General features: G+C 38.9%; 1 long non-coding RNA gene across 1 annotated transcript in view; it reads right to left on the reverse strand.

Annotated features, from left to right (window-relative positions):
• Positions 1-226: 226 nt before the first annotated feature.
• LOC115346564 overlaps positions 227-21,982 on the reverse strand; it is a 31,220-nt gene continuing 9,464 nt past the window's right edge. Inside the window, exons 2-3 of the long non-coding RNA XR_003925166.1 lie at positions 8,586-8,724; positions 227-2,663 (exon numbers count right to left, since the gene is read on the reverse strand). This is a non-coding gene — a long non-coding RNA (uncharacterized LOC115346564). The remainder of the gene's footprint in view (positions 2,664-8,585; positions 8,725-21,982) is intronic.

Consider the following 21,982-nt stretch of genomic DNA (forward strand, 5'->3'; position numbering starts at 1 on the left):
TCTTAGTCAAGAGAAAATATAGAAATAAAGAATACAGACAGTACAAACATAGAACAGATGTTTACATTTAAACATACGCCACTCAGCTGTTAAAAAAATGATTCAGACGCCAACATATCAAAGGCATATTACTGACATATGGCGTCTGACATGCTTCCACAAATGAATACATACACTGGCTTTGATGACAACCATGCAAATTGCATCTTTCCACGTGAACAGTTTATCAGTCGGATTTGTGCCTGTACTGGAACGCATCTTTTCGATTTCTGCTGGTGGACACACCATGCTACAACCATACAGTATGTCAAATCAAGAGAATGTGTGTCAAATCATTCACTCCCTCTTGTTTCCATTCAGATCCAGGGTAAGACTTTAAAGTGTGCGAGACCCAGCAAGCAGGTCTGCTTAGAAAAGAGGTCCAGCTGGCCAGCCATGCTGCACACTACTGCATTACAGTTCCAGGAAGCACTCCTCCTGCTGGGATAGGGACCCTGTCTCCAAAAGAAGGGTCAGGGAGAGGACCCCCTAAAAGAGGGAAGAAAACAGCCAGACTACACAGCGGTAAATTTCAGCCAGCCACATCAGGTTGTTTTCTTCTTCCGCAGTGAAGATTTGCCCTGGTTCCTGCAGTCTTTCAGCATCAGTAAGAGTACAAAACCCAGAGTCTCCCATCAGTTGTCACAACATAGTCCTCATTTGCTGCATTTGTTAGAACCATTCCATACCACATTACTCATCTCACAAAGGAACCCCAGGAACAGCAGAGCACAACCACTGCTGCTGCTGAGCTCTTCTCCCAGAGGCAGGCAAGCAGAGTAAATTAGACACAATGGGCTACTCCCAGTGCTATTCTCAAAACTGACAGCTTGATCTCCTTGACATATGGTTGGCGGTTCCAGCACACAGGAGGTTACTAACTATTTTGCCATAGGAGAAATAGGTGTTAAAGCTTATTAATATGGGGATTGGTCAGGCTAAAGTGGGGCTACATGCCAAGGTACTCAAGTCCCGTCTAGACTTTAGCGTGTTTCAGCAGAAAAAGCATCATTTCAGGTGCTGGTAGAGCTCTGTTGGCCAAAAATCGAGGTACCAACTTGGAAGCTCAAGGGGGCCCCAAGGTCAGCTATAGGGTTAAGGGAAAAGGGAGCTTTTAAGATTTCAGCTTTAGACTCCAGTGCCTAAATTCTGCCTACCTTCCTTTCTAGAAAGTCATCAGGGGGTAGTTGTTCAGCTTGGAGCCTGCGAAAGCAAGAGTAAAATAAGCAAAGGCCATACTGAAGTTTGCATGGATACCAGCTGAGGAAGGTCAGGCTGTTGAGAGAGAGAGATTTTACTGTGCCTGCACATGTAAATAAACAAGAAAAAAACCCAACCAAAACCCACTTGCTTAAAGCTAAATTAGCCCTATTGTCCTCGCTTCCCCAAAACAGCGCCAGCTCCAACCCTGAACTCAAGTTCATGGGCACTACCTAATTCATGTGTCCTAAATAAATATTCTTCTCTATTAAATAACTAATGTATTTCTGCATCAGAATATCCTTGAGGCTAGCAGCTAATTCATCATTTTAAACAAACACCATTCAACTGAAGAGGATTTCCCATGAATGCACTAAATAAGGAGAAATTCCAAAGTGTTATTCCTTCTCTGGCTACGTTTATAGCCTAATGGGGTACACTCGCTGGTCCCACTGATGCCCGGACAAGGCTTTCAGTTCATCATAGCTGGCTCACGTCCTGTCACTTCAGAGCACAGAGAGCAAGCTGTCCTCCCTCCCTGGGGACAAGAGTACATCTGTTCCTCAGCCCAAGGTGCTGAAGACAGGCAGCATGCTAACTGGCCTTCAGCATAAAAATGCCAAGTGAGTTGGGCTAGCCTTAAGTTGCAGGTTTGATTGCAAGAGGTCTGCCTTCACATTTTCTGTACTTCTAGTCCCAAGCTTTCAGCCCTTAAATAAAAATACTGTTAGTGTTTATAGAATTTCCACAGTTTATTTTATCAGCCTCTCCTGTGTGTTCTCTCTCGTATAGAAAAGGGAAAAAAAAAAGCCATATATTGTCTTCTCGTCACTAGTTGGTCCTCCTTTAAGGATCTTGTAAGACATTTTTTGTGTATTGTTTCCCTGCATATGTGGGCAGCTTTACTACTTCATCCCCCTCAGGACCACTTAACAACATCAGCAAAGCAATTAAGTGTAGTTTTCAGGAAAATGCCAGAGGCATTACACTGTCTGGATGGGAGTCTCAACCCAATTATTTTCAGCTAGTTGTGAACTGTGGAAAGTGGACTTTACTTCATTATAACTTCAGTTCCCACTGATTAAAAGTCTAGTGTGTTACAGACGGTAAGGAAAAATGAAACAATTAAACTTTCCATCAATAAAATTGCTGCATATTCTTCAACATAGGGGTTTACTTCTCTCCAGAGAAGTGATTAAAATGAACTGATTGAACTATAATTTGATTGACTGAAGAGCCGCAATCCATTGCACTAAAGCTTAAATTCCATCTTATTGCTCTATTTAACTCTGAATATAAAAAATTACTGGCAGTCTTGCAAACCCCCTTACGCAGTCATCCAGCTGAAATTTCTTGCTGTTCACAGGCTGCGGTAGGTTCTGTTCTTTCTCTGCTGCGTGTGCATGATTCACAATGGATTGACACTGAAAAAGACACGATGACACTGAAGAAATTACATTAATACAGCTTTAAAAAAATTAGAAAAGGCCTGTTATATTATCAGGCATCTTGTACCTATTACATAATCATTTGGGGATTCTAAACTCAACCACAGATAAAGTTAACCCAAGAGACTGGAGAGAATAATTGTCAGGTTATATACAGTTGTTGCAGCAAAAATTAGCATATTCTCCTGACAAAAAATGCAGCCGTGATGATGCACCTTCCTACTGCAGAGCTGTCTTCAGCAAGGTGTGAGGCTGCCAGATGCCCAGGTTTGTATGCATGCATATGTATGACTCTTTCCTTCTAGGAGATACTCGAGAGGCGCATTTTGTCTGGTCTCAAGTGTAAGTTGTGCTGGCCTGGAATCAGGATGCCTGGAAACAAAGACTGTTTCTTTGGACCTGGGGCAAGTTTTTAAGGTTTGCTTAGTCTACAAGGCCTTCATCTCCACAGATGAAAAAGTGTGCTGCCAGAGTCAGGGACTATTGCACAGTGAGGTCTAATGAAAGCCAGTTAAGAAACGATGAGCTGCTTGCTTCTGTCAACAGGCTACTATGATGTTTTGATACAGAAAATACCTAGAATATCGTTCCCCCTCTGAAAATTTAACTGAAATGCCATTTCCTATTATGAGTTTGCCCCTCTGTTGTATGACACCTGCTTTCTCTATTCCCACCTTGTATTTTGAAATAAAACACAGTATTTGTCTTACAGCTGCACCACAGTAACATTGAGTAAGAATATAATACAGTGTTAAGTTCAGCAAGAACACATTATATTGGTAACTAAATGAATCAGGCTGGCTAAGATGTGCAGATAAAGATGGGCAACAGCTGGGTTAAATACTTACTGCACTTCCTCTAACAAGCAGCTCAAACTCCAAATTAAGTCAATAGACTTTTTTCCATTAACATCACCAAGAACCAGGGCATGTACTCCTTGAGCTATAATATTTACTACCGAGCTCAGTTTGCTGTTGAGCTTTGCACTTCTGGCAGTGACTGATCTACAAGGCTGGCTTCATAGCTAATCACGCCATGTATGGGATTTGTACCAGCTCCAACCCTTGGACATTGCTAATCACAGTTTTACAGGGATTTCTGACCACAGTCAAGGGTTACTAATTCACTAAGTTCTTTTGTCTTATTGTTTAAGCATAGAGCATACCAGAATTCTTCATATTTGTTAGCCAAAAGCTACCAAGACTGTACGGGAGTCACTGAGGCAGTATCGATCTGATAAAATGCTGCCGCCATCTAATTTAGAAGGAACACCTTTGACAAATTATATTTGGCACTTAATGATTGTCTTGCATTATTGGCCTTTCCTTTTGTTTCCTCTTTCATTTTGATTACCAGTTACTAAAAATGTTATCCTCTACTCCACCTCACCATATGTAACTTTGAATAAAGATGTGCAGCAACAACAGTAACAGTAGCATTTTAAAGGGAGACAAGGGCAAATGCAGAACCACAAATTTGTAGGCATCTCTGGAGGCTGCAGGATGTTTGCTACATTGCCTGAGCCCAGCTTTATTTACACACATCAGAGGTATGCAGGGCCCCAGACAGCTTAAATGCCTACTTAATGCCTATTTAATCTTTCAGTTCTTACACAGACAAATTCTCTCAATTATAACACCACCTTTGTCTGCATAAAAGCTGCAGAAGAAGGTGCTGTGTTTGAAGTAATTTATCTTATTTTCTTGCAAGACAAGAAAACAGCAAAAAGAGGAGCCCCAAGTGTGAAACTAGCCTTGAGACTTCTGTAATTCCTAAATGAGAAAGTAGCAGGGATCTGTCTTACAAACCATTTATTCATCTCTCTCAGCGCTCCTACATCCATGGCAGCACGCAGAGCCTGGGAAGGGTTTTTTTGTCATGCTGACATGAGTCACAAGAAATCTGGGGGATGTGCAAACAATGTCAAGAGCAGGGCAGCACCTTATTCCAAGCCCAGCCTGTGCAGGCACGTGAAGGAAGAGGAACAGGCATCTGGTGACCCAAGCAACTGATTTAACGTGGTTCCCCAGAAAAACATCAGCAACTGTATGGACAGGAACTTGCCAACAGTTCCACCAGACTATGCTGGAATGGCACATCAGGGAAAAAAATGAACACTGATTCAAGCTGGATCTGTTTTCCGTATCTGTGGGTATCCTGGCAGATGCACAGGAATAACCATTCGCAACTACCAAAAAGAACGTCATTTTGCTACAGATGCTGCAAATCACGCAAGTGACTTCTCTGTCCCTACCCTGTTAGAGAGAGGCATCAGAATTTTCTGTTTTTCAACAGCAAGCTGATTTCAAAATCTCTCAATTACAAAAATATATAAAAATATATTAGCCAGCATATTTATGTTTGAAAAATACAGCACTTCAATTACAGAGATACTGTAATTCTCAATTTTTAAGGAAACGTGATTACTGCAATTTCTTCATTACGTTATAGTTTCACTATTTAAGAAAACATTATTTTAAAGGCACGGTGTTATCTGTTTATTTCACACTGTTAAAACCCCGGCAAAACATGAGCAAACACTTGAATACTCTCTTCCTAGCAACCAAGGTCTTTCATCAGAAAAGCAGCATATTTGCCTTTTTTCTGTACCTTGTATTAACCCACATTTCTAGTTTGCAACCCTTCGGGCCATTCAATAATCATCAAATTCCTGGAATGTAATTTTAGGTGAAAGTCTAAGCCAGTGACTAAAGCATCTCTCTGTTAATTTTTTTCAAAAAATTTAATTAAGCTTTTTCTCAAAAACACCACATGAGTAACAAGAGTGCCCTCAGCTTCAACGTTACAGGAAAACCATCTAACAAGCTACCCAAAATGACTTTGGGCCAAAATTCCACATTGGATACATCTGAATCCCTATTTGAATGCCTGTGTCACCACTACTTATGTATAACACTATGGTCACAGGGCCAGAGTCTCAGAATTCTGTGTATCCCTTACTTCCACTGACAGAAATATCAAGAAAATAATTTTAGGCACTAAGCCTCTTTACATTTACTAACCTGCTGCATGACTTAACTCTTCAAGTTACCAGCAGCATTTACGAAGTGCTGAGTTTCTGCAATTCCCACTGCAGTGAGTACAAAATACAGATACGGAGTACTTCCTTGGGATTTAGCTCTGTCTTTAAAGGCTGGGGTAGTGGTGATGTTTTTACTGAAGAAACAGGTTTTTGGATCTCTTAAGACCTTTGCAGGATGCTGGAGATAAAAAAAAAAACCAAAACAAAAAAAACCAACAACAACAAACCAACCCCCCCCCCCCAAAAAAAAACAACCCACACAAAAAAAACCCAAAACACCAAACACAAACCAGAAAATACTTACACTAACAGAATCCTCTCCTTCTCTACATCCCTTCTTTTCTTACATAAGGGTGGGTTCTCCTTTCTTTCTCCTCTTATCTGAGGGAGACCTATGGTCTTTGCTAACTCTTCAGGAAAAACAGAGGAGCAACTGGGAAATCTGCCTTCCATGGAAAAGATGAAAGCTAGCTAAGTGAGAGGATGTGTCCTTCTCAACACTTACAATGTGGTCAAAGAGCCAGCTCCCCCGCCTTTTCCCAAAAGAGGTTGCAGACAACTATCCAGAAAAGTACACGGTCTCCCCAACAGTTCTGCTAACAGCAGGATATACTGCAGCACTCTTGACTGCTGCTGCCGTGTCATTTCAGTGCCTCCGAGGTCAGCTGAGTGTATTAAATTAACGCTGTTCCCAGGCAAAGCAAAATGTCTGCAAACAGAATGGTGTAGCATAATAATGGGATATGAGGGGTAGATACATGCCTAAACAGTAAACGGTTGGAAGGAGTGGGAAGCACTGACGTGATTCTGACTTACGTGACTTAGTGCCAAACGTACATTATCACACAGATCTCCCAGCAGATTATGTGTCTGTTCACCACCACTTAACATTTTCATAGCTTATTTCAGTATTTTTGCATTTGTTTCACCCTTAATAATTTATTTATGAGCTTAGGATTAACAATTTGAAGCTTCATTACAAACTATCCTGGGGGAATCTCACCTGCCTCGTCCCATTAAATTATTATTCCCAAATATCTAATTTACATTTAATAAGACATCAATTGAACATCAATAAAATAATAATGAATTAATAAACTACAGCTTCCTAGAAATACTAGTAGCTTAAATATGTAAGCAAACACAGTGCACAGTCTGCAGGTCAGCTGTCAAATCTCTCTGAGAATATTTGTCAGAATCATTTAATATTTAGAATATGACAATAAGCCATAAAAAAAATATTTAATTGCTATGGTCTTCAACTAATTCTTGTGATAATTGTGAACCATACCACCCTGTGAACCTGTAAGGCAGAGCTGGGAAGTTACCAAATGTTCTATAAGTAAGAAGGCTATCTATCTCAAAACACTGTTAAATGCCTAAGGGACTCCATGTTTCCATGAAATGAAATGGCAAAAGAATTTTGGTTTGGGTAAATACTTTTTTTTTTTTTTTTTTAACTTTAACATGATTCACCCTGGGGAATTTTGGTAAAGGCCCTAATCCTATTCCACCCTACAGGTCCACAGCACTGTTCATCACTAATTGGGGACCACTTCCATATACATTTCCACATGAGGCTTAATGGAGGAAGGGGAACCACAAGAGTCAAAATTTTCACTCTGGATTTTTTTTCTTCACCAAGTTCTTATTATTATTTCCTTCACCAAGGAAAGTACTTTCCTTTATGGTTCAAATTTTATCAGGGCTTGAAAAAGAGCCTTAGATGGAAAAGATGACCATGTTGTCAGTAGCATGCTTCTCTGTCCCAGTCCACTAAGAATCGCTTACCCCTGATTCTTCAAAATGATCCCACTGAAGTCAGTGGAACTCCCCCCAGCCCCTCACTTCAGTAGGATTTACATGAAGGCTTTAAATGTCCAGCTGTTAAACTGAAGCCAAAAGATAGTATTATCCTTCTATGATAGTCTGGTATTTTTTAATATTCACTGACTCTCCTTTTCTTTTTCATCCACAACACATTTGTCTTTAACTGCTTGTGTCCACTGTTTGGATATCTCCATTACACACGCAAGGATTATAAGACCAACTGTCCTCAGGCATGCAACATGGGTTCATGCGAACATTACAATCCTGTTTGAAATCTTAATGCCACTTGGGATGTTTACAAGTCCACTGAGATGTGCTATTCAAACCCTAACATAGAGAGGTTTCAGTTTAACATTTTAAAAAATGTTAACATCTAAAGGGGCCATCACACTCTGGTCTGACCTCTTATGTCAGATTTTTACTTGGTTACTTCTATACCAATCCCCATAACTCCTATTTTACTAAAACACATCTTCCTGAAATACTTCCAGTCTTAATCTGAAAAATGGAAAATCCATCATCTCCTCTCGGCAGTTTACACAGCATTTATTACCCCACACTTAAAAGCACGTCTTCTCAATTGAGCTTGTCAGGCTGTCACTCCCACTCACTGACTTCTACTTCCCTCTGCTACACACTGCTTCAGCAGTCCATGTTTTGGTCCCATGGAGGTGCTGGTACACTACAACCTGGATGAGCTGGGCTCATCAGAAGTATGAGCAATTCTACCATTCAGAAACATGTAAGCAATTGCACACATACATTCACATCCTTAGCATGTCTTTTTACCGCGAAGGATTCATCAAAGTCCAGAATCAAGGACATCTCCTATGTTCCTCCTGAGCAGATCCAAATACATTCCTTTTTGGGGCACCCTCAAAGGGAAACAATGACTAGTTTAACACAGAGAGCGTTTGCCCACAGCTTTGCGGGATGGTTCTAATTTTAGGACAATCCACTTACCAAATTTTCCATTTCCTCTCATTTAACCACACTCAAATTTTGAAAGAAAAACAACCACTCACCTCTCTTTTTAAAAAATTCCACTATGGACTAGTTTCACTGCCCTCATTCAATCAAAATACTCGTTGATTTGAATAGATATTTTTCTTGAGTAAGAAAGAAAAAAAATCTTCAGTTTCTGGGCCTTCTTTGCAATGGATCCTGTGAAAATGAAAATAATGCACACCAATTCACCTTTAGTGAGTGCAAAAATAGTCCTCCAGAGTGATAGCTATCAGTTTGTCTCCAGTGACGAGCTGTATAACCCTCTTCTGTAAACATGACAATGAATAACGATCAGTCTCTTACTCCTCTCTTGCTCTCCTGTGTGACAGACCCTTAATTACGGGTATTACATTATTAATTGCTTCAGAGAATTCTACATGGCTAAAGCTGCATTCTCCTCTGGACATCAAAGACAGTATTAAAACCCGGCTTAGGAAAGCTCCTCAGAAACATCTGCTGATGTTGATCCCAACTAAGGAATGCTCTATTCTAGACAGAAAGCACATAGCTTCAGCTTGCTGCCTCCTACTCCCAGATGAGAAGGCATCCTGCAAAAATTGATACACCACTGAAAAGGGAAAGATTTCCACCTGAAAACACTGAGAGAAAAGTCCACCTCTCATTAAGCTCTGAAAAACTATTCAGATTTCTGTTGTCTTAGCGAGACCTCTAGATCCTGTGAAGTTCACCCATCCTTAATAAGATCCTGACCACTGAGGCTTGCGACACAACAATGCTAAAGCAGCATCACAAATTATGACTATATAACAGAAAATTGAACTAGAAACCACCCACTAAGGCACTGTACCACCAGCATCTATTATTGCACCACAAGTAGAACTGTAACATTTTAATTTTGTATGTATAGCATTTGTGGGCATCCTTCAGGGATAAACATAACTCCACATGCTTCTACAGTGAGCCAGGAAGGATGTCTATACAGGTACCCCAAGGAGGGAACAACAGGGCAGAATCAAGATTCAGGTTTGCACCAAGCAATGAATGATTCATAAACTCTTTACATGTGGGTAATATGAATCAATTCTTACATAGTAATTACTAGAAAATTAATGTAACTGCCTCTCAGGAGAATTACTGGAAAACAGTGTTATCTTCTGCATGTAGGTAGATGCAAGCTAAAGCTACGTATATATAACAGGTGATGATACATATTATGATAACGTATTTGGTCTAGACTTGTTTTGGAATATGTAGCGACTTATTGATAGCCAACACCTTACAACATTATCTATGTGGAAAGTAATGCCTGGCAATTTATCAATTCTTAATAAAGCTCTGTGCTTCTAAGTATTACTGTTGATGCTGCTCTTGATTTTGATTCAGCTGATTTTTGTCCAGGCTCAGCACTGTGGCTCATCCATGTTTCCCCAGCTCCCTCAGGATTTGCAAATACAAATTCCTACTTGATGAGCCTGTTAAAAAATTAAGAACTGCATATGCAGCACTGCCCTTCTCTGTCCCCAGTCTGTCCATGAAACTAACATTGGTTCAAGATGCTAGGAAGGCACATGTGTGTACTAAAAGCATAGATTCCAAGATGAACATTGTGTTATCCATAACCAACTGTCAAGACGTACTACCACACTCAATTAAGCCTGTATGTGCCACACAAGAAAAAAATTTTCAGGTGAACCACATCTGTAAAGGTAAGGTTCTTCAGAACTTCACACCCATGTGGTGATGAAGCAAAAATAAGTAGATTTAAAACACCTCTGTCGTGGTTTAACCCCAGTCAGCAACTAAGCACCACGTAGCAGCTCACTCACTTCCCCCCCACCCAGTGGGATGGAGAGAAAATCGGGAAAAGAAGTAAAACTCGTGGGTTGAGATAAGAACGGTTTAATAGAACAGAAAAGAAGAAACTAATAATGATAACACTAATAAAATGACAACGGTAATAATAAAAGGATTAAAATACACAAGTGATGCACAGTGTAATTGCTCACCACCCACCGATCAATGCCCAGTTAGTCCCTGAGTGGCGATCCCCCCGCCCCCACTCCCCCCCGTTTATATACTAGATGTGACGTCACATGGTATGGAATACCCTGTTGGCCAGTTTGGGTCAGGTGCCCTGCCTGTGTCCTGTGCCAACTTCTTGTGTCCCTCCAGCTTTCTCGCTGGCTGGGCATGAGGAACTGAAAAATCCTTGACTTTAGTCTAAACACTACTTAGCAACAACTGAAAACATCAGCGTTATCGACATTCTTCTCATACCTAACTCAAAAACATAGCACTGTACCAGCTACTAGGAAGACAATTAACTGTATCGCAGCTGAAACCAGGACAACCTCTCTGCCAAAACTTAAGCCTGTTCCATACCCATACAACAATCATTACTTTAGATGATTCTAAAGCATGACTGCATTTCAAGCAGAGTTTAATTATGTCACACATCTCAATTGTCAAGAGCTGTTGTAAGCAATTATGGTATACAAAGACATGATTCTCAGTTATATCCTTAGACAACAGTAACACTTCTTTGTGAACGCTTCACTTTCCAAGTATCTCGTACCAACATCATGTCAGCTACTCCATGAACCATGCTCCTCACCTGTGGAAGCTCAGCAGCTTTCCACTGATTTAGTCAGCTGTGGGGATTGCTAAAGATCAGGTCTCATGTGGTTTTGACTTAACAGAAGTGTTCTGGAAAAGGACATTTAAACTATTTGCAGTTTAGATCCTGTATAATATTTTTGATGAAGCTTTATGACTCCAAAAATCCACAATCTAAATGAAAAACTGCTAAAAAACCTCTGATTTGCCACAAAAATTGATCTTCCGCTGCCCAATTCCATTCTTAATGAAAGAGACAATTCAGAAACCTACAGGAACATGCTTTATTGATTCATTCGCAAGTCACTGAAGACTGCTGCCTATGTTCCCTCCAATAAGACTAACCACATAGTGCTTCTAGTGTACTGAATTGCAGGAAAAGACGATGACCCCAGATCTGTTCTGCTGGAAGTCCAGTGGAACTAAATATACCCAATAAATGTAAACACAGGACACCACTACATTATTGATAACTGTGTGTAGGAGACAAAGAGACTTACATTTCCTCTTTATTATCCCTTCAGTTGAGCCACTGCCTTCTCTGTAATTTCTTTACCCAGGACAGTTGGGCCCAGATGCATACCTGTTTTTTCATGGTGATACTTGTTTTTCTCAATTTTGCAGATGGATTAAATAAGCCAGGAGGAGGCCAACCTACATGTGTGAGGTCACACAGTGAACTGTAATCTACATTGCAGCAGACGCCTGAATCCAGTCAGGTTCAAGACCTAATTTGGCATAAACGTGGTGTGTAGCTGTACTGCACTGTATATTTTATAAACATATCTTTCAATAATCTCCTGTGCTTCTTATGAAAGCAATAACAAGCAGTAAGAACAGCAAAGCCTGTACTGGGCAAGCCTTCCTATTAAATTCCACTAATGCATCTCAGCTGTGACCTGTAGTAATTTGGGTAACCTAATAAGGCTGAATACCCCATAAGAATCTGGGATGATATACTGTCTACCTGCAAGATATGAGGAAGTACAAGAGAGCAACTAGATACCAAGTATCACCTAGCAGTCAGGACAAAAGTGAATTTAAAAAACAGATGTAAAAAAATACAGGTACTTTGAAGTACCACCATTTCAACATTAATTTCCAAATCAAAATATTACATCTGCTTGTCCTGCTTAAGGGACTACGCTACACTCAGATTTAGCATCAGGCTTTACAGTAACTACAGTTACTACAACTATTCTACAACTATTCCAATACAAATACCTTGAAGTATGGTGTTTTCTCAGATTCACCCAGGTTTTGCCAGAAAACCAAACACTCTTCTACCTTATGACACAATAGGTTTTAGAAAGCCCACTTCTCTTAAATCATTTTAATATTCTTCTTCCTTTACATATGCTTTTGATAAATGTGCACAGACCCAGTCAAGCATAACACGCTTTACTGCAAAACTCATCTGTTCACCTGTATTATGATTTCAGTCCCTTAGTGGCTTTAGTACAATTCTATGTAGAGAATGGCTTCAGAAAGCAGTCTCTGCTTTCAGGTAGCTGTTACTTGGATAAATAAGGTAACAAGCAATTTAGTGGTGTACAGAGGAATTAAAACATTTTTTTATGCTCTTTAATATTTCCCCTAATTCTAAAACCAGCCAAAACCCCAGCATAAAAATCACTTTTCTTTTAGAATTGTCTCTCAGCAGGGTAGTACACACTGCCAAGTTATCGCTTTGTGCCATACTGTATGTTCAAAGCCATCAGTATTCAATGTGCTAAGAAGTGACACTGAATCCCACAATCAGAAATAAAAATGAAAGTTTCAAAAAGATTTCAGAATTTAGATGAATATAAATAGCTGCTTTGAAGATGGAAAGCATTTTACAGATTTACATTTTAGTCTGTTTTGAACGGATAAACAGACAAAAATATGTTTTGTAAAGGAACAATAACATTTCCAGTTTAACACTTTCCATAGTTAGATTGTAAGAAATACTAGGAGCCACAGAAAGAATTATTTATATTCACTGTACGGTAAGCTTATGTTTCACTTCTGCTTGTTACTTGAGCTCCTGAAAAGCATCTCATTTTATAACCTTAACAACTATTAATGTAAGCCACAAGCTTTCTGCAAATGTACGTTCCCACCATCATTCACACTATCATCTTTCACACCCAACTACAAGGATCCAAAACAATCAGGGTGCTATCATTGTTTAGTCAAGAAATTCAGAAGGTTTATCAAAGGTTTTCTTTTATCCTGAAAGACACAACTAATATTGCCAAAGCATTCATACACACTTAGATTTAATGTGGAGGGCTCTGAAAGGAAAATTAATTGGAAAGATTCATTCTCTAACACTGCTTCCTGTCACTTCACTCCTAATGACTGAAGTGTTTTTATGGTTTTCTGTGTTCTCCCTTAGTGCTGTGTAATTTGATTTCCAAATCCACTGAGAGCTCTGTGACAAACCTCCAGGGTGTTTCCAGGATGTAAAGGTCAGAGCTGAAGAAGATGTGTATGGGGTGTGCAGAAGACAAGTCTCAGAATCTCTTGCTTCAAATCCATCACTGACACAGAAACCAGAGACAGTAAAGCACAATGGGTAGTCTCTTAAAGGAAAATCAACCATGGTGGGAACTTCCTAAGGACAAATCAACCCTGGTAGGAACCTCTTAAAGATCCTAGAGTAACTTGCCAGCAGAATCCAAGTGACCTTCCTTATATCAAAGGAAGAAGAAAGCTTTCCCAGAGATCTTCTGCATGGAAATCAAACAGGCTTCCAAATTTCTTAAACAGAAATCTTACACTGGGAAGCCAAAACAATGATGTGGCTTGCACGCTTGGCTCATGTATAACACTTGGTATTTAGGGAAAGCCTCCTGTGCTATATATTTCTGGACTCCTTCCCACCCCATCCTCCAAAGACATCTTTTCTCAGCCAGCTCCTTCACTGCCCTCACACCAACCTCCAAATTCCTGACAAGATATTGCTGGTTTGGTCTAGACATTATAGGACCTTCCCTATGCTGGCTGGCTCCATTACTGTTAAAGAAGTGCCAGCCAGTCTCTATCTCAGGGTTCACTAACAACCTTATTTTCTTTTTTATTGGTTAATTAACATAATCACTTCTTAAGAACAACTGTAATACTAGTTAGTGGAACAGGTGTTGTAACTAGTAAAAGGTCTATAAAGAGAAAAATCAATATCCCACCAGATGTATATAGAGGATGTACCTTCCAATATCACAAATTCCCTTTTGGGGGCCTGAAATAATTCTCTGCTGCTTTTGCACAATGTGCTTCAGTTTTACCTTATCCATTATTCTCTGTTTAATCAAGTTCTTCCGTAGTATAAACATGATCACCATTATGCTAATCTCTGCACTAGACATGCAAATATATAAACATTTGTGTGCTAGATTATTAAGGTTCTGTCTATAATGTTACGCCCCTATTTACTATCTATATTTTATGTCTTATGGATTTCTCAACATTTAAATTTATACCAGTGCTGTCACATATCTGCAAGCAGAGACAGTTTTACGAGCACTAAAAAAGCTGCAACACACAGCCACTAAATACTAATGACATAAATGGTATCCACTAATGGTCTCTATTTTTATTACAATGCAAAACTTCAATATATTGCAATTACCATTGCTCTCAGACTGAACCATACACACTGTATAAGGCCAACTTCCATCTCTATAGCATAAAATGGCATTATTTGTTCTATGTAGTTCAGCCCTGTACTGCAGATGTTGACTGAATGCTCAAGTCAGCAGTTGTAGCTAAAATTTACTCTATTTACAGAGTCTTACTGTTAACTAATAACCTAAATTGTCAGATATGCCAATGCATTAGACATTTTTCAAAGCCTACTGCACTAATAGCATGTAAGCATAGCACATGTCATCTTGTACCTGTCAACAGCCCAGTAACTTTGCAAAGGTAAAGCATGTCAAAAAAGGAAATTATCTTCTTACGCTCCTGTGTTAAAAAATCTTCAGTGAGAGATTTTTCTAAAATATTGCAATACAATAGTGCATTCAACAAAGCTTAGTCTTTTTAACTGGGTTTCTATTTTACCTTTTTAATGTTAAATTTTAAATTCTTCATTCATAATTAGAACAGTGTCTCTTTTTACTTCAGCTATCAAAGAGACAAAAGCTTGCTCTTAGGACTTTGAGACAGTGGAAACCTCAATGTTGTCCATAAAACTGGATGCAAAAAGTGTATGGCAATATCCTTCATACGTTATTCAGGGGGCGGTGGGGTTAATTTCATTTCATCTATGTATTTTACTTGCCAGAAACTTTCACCAAAAAAGGAGAGCTAAGTTCATCTCTCAGACTTTCTCATGCCTGTTTATCTCACATAAAACAAGCCCAGTTATATTGCCTCCCATTGACTTCAACTGAGAATAACCTCCAGAAAGCTGGAAGTTTTGTTTGAAACAGGAGACATTTTTCCTATTTCCATGCAGCTGGCTAGTCATTTACACAAGGAAAACACTGGAGACAAAGTAGGTGTCAGACTTAGTAGCATTTTACATGCATTTTCTGACACAAGGCAGACAACAGAAACGTGCACACAAAATATTTCCCTTCAAGGGCTGGCTAGTGAGAACAGCAAAAACTAGAAGACATTACTGTAATTATTACACAGTTACCAAATACTGCTTGTCCTTAAAAATACAATGCAATTAGCACCCTTAACTTTAAGCATGGAAAACCACTCCACCTGAAAGCAGTATTTTCTTTAAATGTTCTCACTCATCTTGCATAAATCTAAACATACATGAAGAACAAATGATGTAAAATACATAGAATAATAATACCTAAAGCTTACAACTGGGAATGCTGATATGGTATTACTCATTTTTTCATGTTCCTTTCTCTGCCAGTAATCTTGAACACAACAAGTGCCTTCTAATGTAATCTGAACCCACTTCAGTGTTCTAACATTTTGACTAAATAGGTTTTATCAAGGATCCCAGTTAACTGTCTCTGTTCTACAATTATAACAATAAAATATTCCAACTGAAAATTAAATGGCAGTTTAATTTCAGAATACAGGATTTCTCAAAAGAACAAATTCATTAGTTTAAGTATTTGTAGGAAAATACAGCTTTTCTAAATAAGTAATATATTCTAGCTCATTTTCTCAACCAGAACTTAAAATATAGCTCACTTTTGCAATTCAAAATGTTGGGGGTTTTTCATTTTTAATCCTCTCTACACATCTTAAAACTTGAAACAAACCAGACTGACTGACTTCCCTAACAAAAAAGAAATAGTTGAGTACATGAGAAGTATTTAATTTTTTAATTAATTCCCCATTTTTCTTGAGGAAACTGTTGGGTAACTAGAACCCATTTTGAGCAGTATTTTTGGACATTCTGAAATGCCATCTTTGACAACCTGTATGGTTCACTGAAATTCTTTCTCCCTGCTTAACAACCACATTGTACCAAAGGAGGAAATGAGCTCTTTTAAATAAGGCCTTGGACAAAATCTGAAGCATATCAACTTGAAAGAAAATGCTGACTTTGTTTAAGTTTGTAAGTAGCAATAGGTCACAGGTCTGCTAATGCCAAGCCAACAAGTGCCTGACACATTTTTTTGTGTTTGGTTTTGTGTTTTTTTTCTTTTCTCCCTGCTGATCTGGAGTTCACAAGTTTGCTGGTATAACTCTCTGCGGCAAAGCCCAATGTCATTCCCCTAACAGACAGCACTTTAGTGAGGTCCCTAATTTAGGAAAGTAGCTGCCCTAGAAACACTGTGATATCAAGGAGAAAGAGACATCTGCAGAGGCCGAGTCAGATGGTCTCTGCACAAGCATGCTCCCAAGCTCCTAATCCAGGTGTCTTAGATACCAGAGTTACATGCTCTGAATCCAGCCCAGGATCTAAACTGTTCCCCCTTTAAAAATCCTGTGTGAATCTGTTCTGTGAATAATGATTTCTATTTCAGCCTAAAAAGTATATGTTCACTAAGGGCAGTGAAAGAGAACACAGGTAACAGCACAGCTGCCACACAGAATCAGAATAACAAAGGTCTCCATGGGCATTACGTACATTCACATAGCAGTATGTCCAGTGGGTTTCTGAACTCACAGACTTGCCTGCTGTCTCTGGACACCTTTCCCATGCTGTTGCTGAAGTCTCTTCTACAGTAAAAAAGAATGAGCTCATGTGGAGCATATCTCTACCTGGTTACACACAGTGAAACCATGCTCCTTTGCTGAAACAATAAAAAACCCATGGAAAACAACAAGAGCCCTTCTGTACACTTCAACGGGTAGTCAATCAAGCCCTAAACTAAAAGCCTCTTGCCCCCATTACCTGCTTGGAATAGTTGGTTATAGATAGTTTTGTTTTCACGTGTAAAGACACTATTTTAAAAAGCACTCTAGAAAGGATGGCTGTCCATATCTGCATTCCCTCCAAAGGGAAGGGGGTAGAATATTTACACCTAAGGCAATGGTTTTTTAAGGTGTTTCTTCTTATTATAAAAATACAGTGAAAACAGCTATAATATCTGGAAGGTTTAGACTTTTGTTTTGTAACCCTGCAGATGAATAGCTTCAACCTTTGAACGAAATTGCAGTATGAATGTCTATTTTATTCCAGAATTGTGTCTGAGCAGACTATTAGTAGAATACTGATAAATGCTACAATAGCTATTCTTTTTCCTCCCCTTCTGCTTTTATGCCACTGCCAATGCCTGTCCTTCCCCTGGTGCTGTCAGCTGATGCCTGTCTCATAACTTTCAGGGTAACAGCATTAGAAGAAAAAGAAATTAAGTTCAAATAAAACTGCCAGGTAGAATTCAACATTATGAGATTATGAACTGAATTGTTTTCTGAAGCAGGCACATATATGCAGAGTTACACCACTAATGACCTACAAAGAACTTACATATTAAAATTTAATTACTGTAATATTATTTAAGAGAAGGGAAAAGATACTAAAGCTGATTATTTTTCTTTTTCTAGTAGCTCTGCAATTTTTAATGGTAATAACTAACTTCATCTTCTCTATACATTTCCTGAGGACTGTGTTTGTAGCACAGTACATTGCACCATGTTCGCATAAAATCAACAGGTGTTACAAAATCTTTGTAAAATGTGCATGTGGCTAGTAGGACATTTAACTAGGCCTTTGCAAATCTCACTAGGCATTCTTATGCACACAGCTGCATTAGTACAACTCTCTTCTTTATGATTGCTCGTGTAGTACATCTAAAGATAAGGAACTGCAACTGTTGGTCCTGTGAATAAAAATAAATCAGTGAGATTATGGAGAAGAACGTGTAATATAAAGACTACATACTGATTATGAAGAAATCCAAAAAGTAATTGCAAGCCATGCCAGTAAGAATAGATGAGTACTTGACTATGATACCAACAGCTTTAAATTATCGGTATAGAATTGTTTAGGTGCCTTTGTGAAGCAAATGAGTGAAGCTGTTTAACATATAAGAGAGGAGTTATCCATGCTATAATTTATGTCACATATCTTAAAACCACAGTCAGATACTTCATTCAGATTGCAACAACTGCTATCGCCATCAGAAACAACCAGCATCTTAACTGGCTGTTTCAAGGAAGCCAAATAATGAAGTGCCACAGAGAACAAATACATTTTTTTTGTTCCCCAAAGCAATGTCTTCATTGAGTTAGAGGAAACAGCTATGTCCCAGAGAAGCTTATAAGGCTGTAACTGATGTTTCATTTGCTTTGAAAATTTGTATTTTCTGTAGCTCCCAGACAATTAGGGTCAGAACAAAAATAATGCATGTAAAAGACACTAAGAGAAACAAAAATCTTTTTTCTCATAAATACCTAAATAAATTTGGGAAAGATTAGAAACATCTAGATGTATGTCCAATCTTAATGCAATCCAATCCAGCAACATTTTGTTCAAATGGCTCTTGCATGTCCTTGGTTAAAAGTAACAGTTCTACTGAGTAATATATATTTATCTTTTAAGATCATGGTGGTAAGTACTGTTGAAACATGCATGCATGCATCTTAGGAATAGCTAACATTTGCTCATGGCTGGAAAGCTACCTTGGTGAAGACAAACAATCTTATAAAAATGCTGTAATAAAACTAACAAGAAAACTTCAAATGTAGATGTGTGAAGCGGGACAGTCAAGGAAAAGAAGAAAGTATGTGGCAATTTCAGTTTTCAGGAAAGCTGAGTCAGCTGTGGCTCTGATAGTTGGAAGCCTGGACAACAACAGACATCAGAAGACATCCTGCATGTCTGCCCACCAAAAGAAATCTGACTAGTGGGAATTTCAGTGCACAAACAACAAAGGACTAGACCTTATAACTGTATTAAAACACTATTATGGGACTGAAAAAAAATTAGCAATGCTAATGGCTGAATACCAGTGAATGCAAAAAGTGTAGGAAATTAGAAGGATGCAGTAGTCACGGTGAAGCAGCTATCAAAAGATAAAAGGAAATCTAAGTATATCTGGGAAGGCAGGCAAAGTTGACAAATGGTACATAAAACAGGAGCTGATGGAAAAGGGGGACTGGCAGTTAAGATGCAGAAGAAACAAAAAGAAGTTGGAACATTTATCAGGAGACTTACATAGGGTGATTTGTAAATACATCTCAACATTTATAAAAGGCAAGGATTTATCTTCAAATATTTTGTGTACTTATCCATAGTTTTAGAGACTGTCGGTTTTGGAGATTACATCATAGGCATATTAGTCTTCCAACATACAGAAACATTTTTTTTTTGACCTTTCCTGAATAACAAGAGGTATGTTTATGTAATTTAGTCCAATTCACTGTAATTCCTAATCTTTGTCATCATATCAAATACCTTAAAGATACCTGGTATGCTTCCCATAGCACAACTATTTCGATGAATGAACAAACTGAGAGTAAATAAATATGTTCTGGTAACTTTAATGATTACCCAAAGAGTCACCCAGAAACTGTATTTTAAATGCTTGGAAATTTGCAGTTTCTCTCACAGAAGTCAGAGCGCCACCACTTTTCACATCCCATAATCGCTCACATCAATATCTGCTCCAAGAAAACTCAAAACATTTGATTCTGCTAAGTCAGGCTGACGGACTTTGCAAGCCACAATAGAGAAAGCATTTGTGGCATTAAGCTCAACTCTTGAAACCTGCTCTCCTTCACTTCCTCCCTGCCCACTCTGTGAAAGCATGGTTGCATTCCTGTGTATGCGGAGCGGGATGCAGAGATGGAAAATGGCTAGAAAATGGCACTAAGCTGGAATACTGCTTCACCTCAAGCTTTCTCACCAAAATTACCCCCTTCTATGCCCCTCCAACCCCCACTTCTCCTTTACAGCAGCTAAATCCAACAGTCACATCCTTTCCAGAAGGAAGAGAGCTAATGAGGGTCTTGGAATATTAGCTGTGGTGACTTGTAATCTCAAAAAGTGCTTCACAGATGTCCCTGCCACCAGATCATCCATGTGACCTCAGAAAAATCTCCATTTGATTCCCTCATCCCATCTTACTCGTATTCACGTTGCAGAAACAGCATTTGAGTTTCTTCTCTCCCCATCCTCACTTTTAAAACTACAGGCAAAGAGAACAAGCCACCCCTGAAACTCTGAACTGCGAGCCCACCAGCTAGCATTTGGTTACTTTTTATATTGTCTTTCCAATCTGTGTTCAGAGTTAACAGGAATTTACCTGCTATAGCTGGCATTCACCTGATATCTTTTTCACTTCTTCCTTTCACATTTACCTTAAATCCCAAGTATCTGAGATGTCGAACTATGGGAATGAATTAGAATAGATTTAAAGATGTCTGCATAATGAATGTTAAGAGCTAAGGACTTCTTCACAGAGCTGTGCACTAAGCTGTAAAAAGCTGAATCAAATGCAATAGTAAAGCAGTGCTGAACTTTCAGATGCATCCCCTCCACTTGCTATGTCTCTCATAGTAATAGAGGTACTGCTCAAAACCATAAAACCTAACTAGCTGGTATAAACTAACTTTACATAAGCAGTTATGACCTAAAGAAAGTTTGAACAGTACATAGCCTCTGGGTACTCTTGCCCCAGCAAGATGTCTTGAGTTTAAATTTAGACTTTTATTGCCCTTGGAATGCTGAGATAAACTTTCAGTCCCACTGGTGCAACACCAGGAAGAGACTATATTAAATTTTGCTGTTTGTGAAGGAGTGCACCTTCCTTCTATTCATTACCAGGCATGCAAGCCACATAATAAAGCTGAGCTGTTTTTATTTATATACAATGTGCACCTTATTATGGATAGCAGAATTCTGCAAGACCAGTTCCTATTAGCAGGTGGTATCATGCAAGAGCTGAGAATTACATCACGGGTCTGTGGTGTTGGAAACTCAGACCTGACACACACCAGGGCCTATCAGGGAATGGTCACAGATTTTGTTCTTTACTTCTCTAGCCTGGGACAGATATCTTATCTCCAATTTCTCTGTTTCCACAGAATAACATTTAGAATTAACTCAACAAATTGGCTTACTGAGATGGCATTGTGAAAACACAACAGCAAAATTAAACATCTGAGTTTTGAAAAGCCAGACCAAGAATTTGCCTATTTGACAAGGAAAAAGTCTTGAATACCCTAATATTAGTAACACGCATTAGTCTTGGGTGCCTAACATTATATTAGCAAAAGAAAAAAGTAGGCCCAAGTAGAAGTAACAACTCTGATTCAGGAACAAGCCATGATACTAATAAAATTAAAAATCCCTTGTTTTGTCTGAGGTTTCTTTGTCACTTCCTGAACTGAGTCTGTCCTTGAGTCAAAACAGTTTAGTTAACTGGGAACAGGGAAACAGCAACCTTTCTCCTAGAAGTCGCAAGGAAAGATTCACCCA

This window comes from Aquila chrysaetos, chromosome 9, assembly GCF_900496995.4.
Source record: "Aquila chrysaetos chrysaetos chromosome 9, bAquChr1.4, whole genome shotgun sequence".
In the NCBI taxonomy this organism is placed as follows: Eukaryota; Metazoa; Chordata; class Aves; order Accipitriformes; family Accipitridae; genus Aquila; species Aquila chrysaetos.